Genomic DNA, 9,075 nt, shown 5'->3' with positions numbered 1-9,075 from the left:
TCTAATGGGCTGATGAATATATTATTCATCCTCATTTGGATGAATGTTTGTTGGGGGTGCGTTCACTGGCTACTGGGCAGCTGAACAGCAAATAAAAAAGTGTTAAATTCAAGCAGGACAAAATTGTTCTGATCCTGGATAACAAAAGCAAATCTGCTGTCTTTTGCTAAAGCAAGAACTGTCGGATGAGTTCTTGAAAAAAAATGGTCCATAAAAAGCATGAATGTTATTAACTTTATAAATATTTCTCACTCTTGAAACATTAGAGATGACCTTAACGCTGCTCTTTGTGTATTCTGAAATCCATTAGGTAATTAACATCAATTTTGAGCCATTGTTTGGGAAAAGGTACTAATTTATATCCAAATTTCTCTCTAATGGTCCTTTTATTTCTTGTGTTTGGTATCCTGAGGGTTTGTAAACAAATATATTCTTAGAATAAATCACAGAGAGGCAGCATAATAAACCACCAGGAGATCCAAGCTGAATATTTAATATTGACTGATAATTACCATTGTAAAATAAAACAGCAAATTAAATGCAAAATTAGGCTTTTGGGTTAGTGATGCTAAAGCTAAAATCCACTCACCCACATTAGAGTAAAAGCATAAAGTTGGGGCTGTTTTTCACAAAAAGCTATTTGTATATGTCTTGGCTGCTCCAAATTGCAGCCAAATGCTATTTACTTATACAGTGCAGTTGGTGATGACATATTTTCACTTTCAGGTAGTCCTTGTAAACTCATAAAGTACCATACACAACCAAAGTAAAGACATGCAGCATGTAGGAGGTAAGGGACACTGGATGTTTTCCCTTTGTCAGAAATAGAAAATGCTTTAGGGCTGAACTTGATTTGTTTATCACTTTCAGTTTATTCTTCTGAGTGCAAAAAGCCTTCAATCTCCTATCTGTTGTCAAAGACTGATGTGTTTACAAAGCACATATTGCTCCTTTGGTTGGCTCGTATCTCCAACGAGAGTGTGGGAAAACAGGAAATACAAATAGGCCTCTCTGTGTATCTTTAAAGTGAATCCTTTAGCTCAAATCATGATGGGATGCATATGGTGTGTTTCATAGTTACTACCTCTGAGGTTTCGGTTGATAATAGTCATCCATTTTCGTCTATAGAGGACCACTGGAGTGGAGAAGCTCCCTCATACTGACACATCTGCTGCAGTTATCATTCAGACAGATGCATAAAAAAACAGAATGATTTAGAGGGAAATGAGAAAAAATCTGACGGAGTCATTTTATTGTGTTTGCCGTCGACGGTCAGCGATCTGTGACAAAACCTCGTAAATATATGAACCATTCTGGTTTATGAGTCACATTTACTCTCTGACAGAGCAACTTTCATCAAAATGTCAATGTTGAGAGACCCTGACAGTACCAAGTACTCAGGCAGATTTATCATTCTGAAAAGTTTTCCAGTGCCTTCTATTCTAACTTGAAATCATTTCAACCTAAGACGTGTCATTTCACTGTATGAGAGTGTAGTTTCACAAATATGGTATCATATTTCCAAGTACTGCATACAGAATGTACAGTAAGTGGATTCACCACCACTGCCGGTACAATCTCCTCTTGTTCTATATGCACATACGTGCCTTCACAGCACTTACTGTGACTGCAGAACATGATCTCACCTCCCCTATAGTGAGTGTACAGTAAGTGCATTCCATCTTGTGGTGGCATTGGGTCACCTTGCAGGTGCAGCTGAGGTATTAAGAGATTAGGGGCAGCAGCTCACCCTGTGGATGGTTCTGGTCTGTGGTGTGCAGCCGCATGCCCGGACCTTAATTGGCTCTGGTGGCAGCGAGTGCCCTGCCGCTAGTGAGCCGAGTGCTGGTCAGGGGTCAGCCCAAAACAGCCCCGTCCTGTCATCCTTCCTGTCAGCCTGAAGGTCAGCACTGTAGACCAGCATGGCAGGAAGAGCGGGTCTCAGCCACTTACCACGGTGTGTGGACAGGTGTAACACAGCGACCTGAGGATGAGACAGAAGGTTTTGAGGTGGAGGAGGAAAGAAGTAGAGAGGAAGTGGAAAAGTTTGGAGCAGGGTTCATTGCTTGCTGGTTTAAAAATCCTTTCCTCCATCAATGGTGTTCAAAAGTTTTAGACTCATGGCTGAGGTGACCGATGTGTTTTTAGGTTAGTATTGCAGAGTTATCACTGCCAGCTGCATGGATCAGAGAGTTGAGAAGGAGAGTTGGCTATGAAATGAGCTGCAGTGCATTGATGGATGTGGACGGGAATGAGAACCAGGAGACTTAACAATTAACACACCAAGAGAAAGATGTGACTTTAAATCCATGATAGAGCTTGTGCCTGGGGCTAGGACAGAAGAAGGAGAAGAGGAAAACGAGGAAAACGTTGGCAGATTTCAGATTATTCACAGTCCTGTGTATAAGAGACCTCTGTGTGATAAGAAAGCACCAGCAAGAGAAAGAACAAGACGGGGGTGGGGGGTGGGGGGGGGTGTCTCTGGGGAGAAAGAAGCTTTCCCGAAAGGGCTATTCTTTACAAAATGTTGCTGAATAAAACTGCGCATCTAATAAGAAAAAGTAATTAAATTTTCCTCCCAGACATCTTGTGTCACAGACACAGAACTTATCCGGTTGTTCTCTCCGGCAGACAAAGATAGGCAGCAAAGCTAGAGGGGTTTTGCCTGAATAAGATATAGGTTTTATTCTGTTAAGATGAGGCCTTTTCAAGCTGTGCTGATTAAAATGTTGTATCAAATGATGCGCTGGCATTCCCTGCATCTTTTACAGCAACTCTGATTTGGAAGCAAGGACAAACAGCTATTACAAATTAGCTTTTTCTCTATATCATACCTTTGCTTTTAACTTTCTTGGCATCGCTGAATATGGAATTGGTCTTTCCATTTCACTTTTGATTTGTTCCAAAGTTACAAGTACAAGTGGTTGTCAAATTTGCATAGTTAATCCCAAAGAAATAATGTTGCAGGATTCAATTATGGAAACCAGCATGAAACATCACATCAACAATTTTATTGGATGTGTTTGAAACAATTTATCAAGATACTGGAATGAATTACAAAAAGCGCTCAGACACATATATGGGCTGAAGAGAGCTGATCAGTGCTAAAGTGCTACTCTACAGTCTACAGGCTTTACATGATGAGAAATGGATCTTAAAATCTGACATAAATTGTGTGGCTAGGTGGTGAAGCGAGGCCAGACCTGGTGTTTTTGTTAAAGTATTATAATTCAACATTTATGGAAATGGACTTATTCACTTGAGAGAGTGAGATGAGAAGATTAATTCAATTCTGTCTGTGCATTAACTACAGAGCTGGAGCCTTTGGACCTTTAGTCTAGCGTAGCATCAATATTTGAAGAAAGGGCAAACAGCTACCCTGGCTCTGTCCGAAGTACCAAACAATAATTTATTAATAAATTCTTTTGCTAAGAAACCAGTCACAGCATTGTCAAAAGTTGTATATTTTTTATGACCAAGCCAGGCAAACCAGATAAGGGAATATTATAATAGGGGAGTCCCAAGACGAATAGATCAGAATCCGATAAAAAGGTCAGATCAGCTGTTGCTAATTTACATTAATTCTGTTTATGAGGTAAAAATGCATCACTCTGTAACACCCACTGTAAAACTGTGTTTTTGTAGTCTCAGCAACTCCAACAGAGTGATATGTCTCCTTTCTAGCGGGTTCATTTGAAGAGTTATTCTTTCATTTATATCATATCAATAATCTAAGCTTATGAGTTTTGAATCAGGACCGTCAGTATTTTGATCAAGTAGATTTTGAAAAATAAAGTGTTCCAAATTTAGAAGGCTACAGCTGTTATTTCAGTGTGTCAGAGTATTTAATTATTTAGATTTAATTACAAGTATTTAATTCAAATTTAGGTAAATATGTTTTGGATCAGGCTCAGCAGCAACAATAAATAATTTTTTTTTTTTTTTTTTTTTTTAAATGATTGAGGCATCTCTACATTTCAATAATACAAACAAGAAGAGACAAATGAATGTAGATGTATCACGATTCCAGTATTTTATGTCTAGTCTCACACTACATGTACCAAGCAGCCATTATTTATAAGTGGCTCCTCAAATGCAGAAAATGTTAATATATACCACCTTATAAGTAAAATATTACACCCACACCAGGCAATTCGTCGAGTTATTTTTGCTGCCTTTCACACTCATGCACATGCACACACAGATGTACACACTTGTAATTAAACTGAGACCCCACATTGTTCTGTTCCTGTATCTGACATTTGTACCGAGTGATAATGAGTTAGAAACTTTGATACCTTTTCGTTTCTGAAGATTTAGCAGATTCGATGAGATATAAATGCCCCGAGTCCTAAAAAGTTAGAGAAATAAAATAAATCATAACATCTCATCCAACAAAGCTCCACTTCACGATGCTCCTCAGCCACTCAACTTGTGGAATAATGATACAGTTCTCTCGACTTCCTCTTGCAGAGCTTATTAGCAGCATCATGCATAAGAGAAGTTTCGAAGTTTTGATAACGCTGTCAAGTATATACACGTCTATCACATCACCCATCAACAGTTTAGGTAATGAATTAAACATTAAGATGTTGAAATTTCCTGTTTTTCCTCAACTGATAAATTATTATAACTGCAGTTGACACTTTGTGTACCTTTAACCCCAGGCACACACAAAAAAGTACACAGACATACACATCTGCGTTACTTTAAGGCAGAACTGCTGTCATAAACGCTTCATCAGAATTTACATGTGCACCATTTTAGGAGGCTGATATAAACAATTTGTGTTTACTACTTTAACATGAATATGTAAATGTTAGATTTGATTCTAAAAGCTTGGTTTATTTGTGTGAGCAATCCTAAAATATCTCCAGCTGACTTCGCTGCTACAGATTAAAATGAAAATAAGTAAGATCTGATCCTAGACATTTGACTGAAAAGTATCCAAATGAAATAAAAATATACCAAATGCTGGGTATATTTTCTTGGATGTCCATTTATTTAACAGTTAAAAAAAACTGGACACAATACTAATAATGCATATCTTTAGACACTAGTACCTGAATAATGAAAGAACCAGAACAACATATTTGTTGTGTTGCTTACAAAACACAAGTTTCCAGGCAGAAGGTCAGAATAGGACCCCAGTAAATGAAGTCTGCTCCCTACACCAGCAGGATCCTTTCTGTTACAGTTTTTTCCTCCATCACTAATCAGCTGTGCTTCACTTTTAAAGTAGCTCATCTTGCCCTTCACTGAAAGATTGTGTGGTATTATACTCATTTGTTCTCATGAGCAGTGAAGTTTAATTAATGTTTTGAAACAACTACAAAATTGAGAACTGACCCTCCAACCCTCTAATCTGCTCACTAAGTGGTTTCACATTTTTCAGACCTTAAATGTCTTCCTCTAGGAGTTGTGATTACACCTGGTCTGCACATACATAGCGCTGTGCAGTGATTTGATGCCAACAGTCAAAGGCGCTCATATTTTCTTATCATCTCTTTGCAACAACATCACTGTATTTTTAACCATGCATGGTTCTAAGGATGGACGTGTCTATCTTTTGGTCACTCATTGTTGTCAGATATCTTGATAACTGTTGGATGGATTGTCATGAAATTGGGGACTGATATTTAAGGTCCCTAAAGGATAAATTCTAATGACTTTGGTGATCCTCTGACTTTTCCTCTAGCTCCACCAGCTGGTAACTTGTTCAGTGAAGTATGTCAACATCTACCTAGTGGATTGGCAAAATTTTGACATTCATGGATCCCAGAAGTGATTTTTATTGAAATATCTTAACAACTATCAGATCGATTGACATGTAATTTAGTAAAGACATTCATGGGCCTCAGAGGATGAACTTTAATAATTTTGATCCCCTGACCTGAATCTAGTGCCATTATCAGAATTTGTATTTGTCCAATACTTTGGTTTAATGACTAAATACTTGCAAAACTAATGATATTCCAATTAGCCTTAGCTGTACTTTGTGTTAATTTGTGCTATTTAATAAAGCTAACACACTGAACCAAGATGGTGAACGTGATAAACATTATGCCTGCTTAACATTAGCATGTTGCCCTTTTTATCATGAGGATGTTAGCATGTTGTTTTTAGCATTTAGCTAAAGCTAGTGCCACTGTGCCAAAGTACAGCCTCACAGAGCCGCTAACTCGGCTGTAGACTCTAGTCTTGTTGTTGGATCATCACATTTACAAGCCATCATTCATCCTTCATTATCTTTGAGAAGTTGTATTAATAACTCTTATTTCCATAAATGCTGCACACACACACACATCACTCCAAGCATATCTGACACCCCGGTCTTCTCTCTACCGTTAACACCTCTTCACAGGAAGAAGTGAGAAATTTAATTTGGAATTTCAAGTGCTTGAAAGAGACTGAGATATCACCTGGCTCTGTACCCCCCACTGAAGTCCAATATATTAGCAAACAGATCAATGTATCACTCTGCAGAATATCAAGTCAAAGTTTTCCCGGGTTTGTTTTTCATTTAAAAACTCACAAGTATAGCAAGAATATCTAATTATGTCAACTCTATGAATTACTTTAAATCACTTGTGGAATATGTAGTGAGGGAAAGCATAGCAACTGCATGTCTATTTTTTGCAACACTAAGTAGAACCATCCTCCCTCTGGCAAAGATGAATAAAAACATTTTAAGGTGAAACCAGGCCTGTACAGGATGGATTGGTTTTACCAATCTTACAGGAATTACCATTGAGCTTTCATCCAAGTTTCTCTGTCTGAATCGCATTACTGAAGTTTTTGAGATTCAAAATGGCAGAAAAGTTTCAAATGGTTGAAAAGTTATAAGCTCAATTTGTACCGCTCAATTTACTTTTGTTTTGCTTTAAAGATCCTGGAAACATATCAGCTTCTTACTATGAGTTATTGGGCCCCTTCAAGAATACACAATTCCCAAATTAGAACAGTTGTGGTTATTTTACATGAAAGAAAATATATTTGTCTGTGCTCCTCACACTGGTTTGTGGTGGGGAGGGCTCAGATGGATAAAGGTGATGTATGGGTCATAAATGATGTTGACAGTTTCGGAACTGTTTGTTGTTGTTGAATCAAATCAAGCCACACACACACACACTCCTGAAGTAGATAAGCTGAATTTAAATTGTAAACCTAAGTTATACAGTTTTGTTTTTAACTTTAACTTTGATTGATGCTTATTCAGTCATCAATATTTAATTTTAAGAATATGAAATCAAATGACGTTAACATCATATCTTGCTAATTTACCATAACATATAGAAAACCTTCTATTACAATGATTATTCTTTTAAAGCCCCTGAAAATAGATTGGCTTCATGGGGGCAGCAGAAATGTGGCCAAAAGTATTGGGACACTAAACTATTAGTTTTGGTAGGGGCTGCAAGGGAAATAATGCTACAATAAATAATAATAATAATAAATAGTTCTTCCAACAGTTTGTGTTTGACCTTTTATTGTTTCAATATGGCAATGCCGCAATGCACAAGATAGCTCCATAAAGAAATGGTTTTCCCAGTTTGGTGTGGAAGAACGTGACTGGTCCACACAGACCTCAACCCTATCAAACACCTTTGGGATAAACTAGAACAGAGATCACGAGCCAGGCACTCGTTCTATATCAGTGTCTGACGTCACTAATGCTTTTCTGGATGAATGGGCAAAAATTCTCACAGACACACCCGAATGTCATGTAGAAAGCCTTCCCAGAAGAGTGGAAGCTGTTATATCTACAAAAGGGGGGCCAACTCCATATTAATACCTATACCGATTTAGAATGGGATGTCATAAAAGTAATGTGTAGGTTACCCAGTCCTTTTGTCACCTTTTCCACATCAAGTGGATTTGGAACATTATCATGTATTTGGAGTCGTGTTTCCGGTCACCTATGCAAGTTCACATATTCACTCTCCTTTTAGCTGTGTGTGTCTTTTTGGTCTCTATCAACTCCTGGCTTTGTAGCTGCTAAATATTGTGTTCACAGCTGGTCACTATCTGCTGTTTGGTGCTAGGCAGCTAGCATACAGTGGGCTTATCACTGCTTTTTCACTGAAAACAGCTGCCTGTTGCAACAAGAAGAGATGCTATGAGAGCAGTGAAACTTACCCAAAAGAGTAAAGTTGGGGGCTGAAAAACAAAACAACAACCTGAAAGTTGTAAAAAAGAAATACACATACAGAAATCTCTTATGTGAAATAACAAAAACTATTCTCACTTTGGTAGAAGACAGTGTGTTCACCCCATTGCTCAAATAAGAAGTAGTAAGAAGCTAATTGAGAAAATACGTTTTGAGGCACTTTCGTCCCATATGCTGATAGTGTTCGAGTAATCAGGTGGTTGATGTTTGGCTGTTGTGTCAAGGCTGTGATTTACATAGAATGAATCTTGTTCACTGCAGTCATTTGCAAAACTAATTAAAGTTTACTGACAGCCCCACAAAGATGGCTGCTTGGTTTCAGAGTAGGAGAGAATAGACAATTCAAACTGCGTGAAAGGTTGTTTGTTAAATGAATTGTTTTGGTTAAATCAGAATAAAATAACATGACATTCATTCCTCGCACACTTGAGTGTCTGGCATGATTACACTGTTCTGTGACCAAAGAGGAAAGAAGCAGTAGTAGTCAGGGAGGAGTAGGAGGAACAAGCGTTAGTCTCTGCAATGTTGATGTTTCCAGTCTGCATCTATCATCCAGATTAATCTGCCGTTTCTGTGGATTTAACTGCAGTCGAACACATGCACAGGTGCCGGTTGCACTTTTCAACCTCTAATGTAATTTTCTTAATTAGCTAATTCATGGTTTATGCATAACAGGCAATCTATTCATATATATTAATGAGAGATCCAAGTTGGATTTTGTTATCGTCTTTCACTGTGTCATAATATGATATTAATGAATGAAAGCTATTAGTGCTCCATTTTAAATCATTGCTAGACCGAGTGAAATGAATGTTTTCCCAAAGAAAATACATTTTCATAACATCATGATGTGGAATTTCACATTCAGCCTTGCAGCAGCTGCCAAGGAGGAATGCATCCCCCCC

This window comes from Micropterus dolomieu, linkage group LG08 (genome assembly GCF_021292245.1).
Source record: "Micropterus dolomieu isolate WLL.071019.BEF.003 ecotype Adirondacks linkage group LG08, ASM2129224v1, whole genome shotgun sequence".
Lineage (NCBI taxonomy): Eukaryota > Metazoa > Chordata > Actinopteri > Centrarchiformes > Centrarchidae > Micropterus > Micropterus dolomieu.
Note: the sequence above shows the minus strand (reverse complement) of the source record.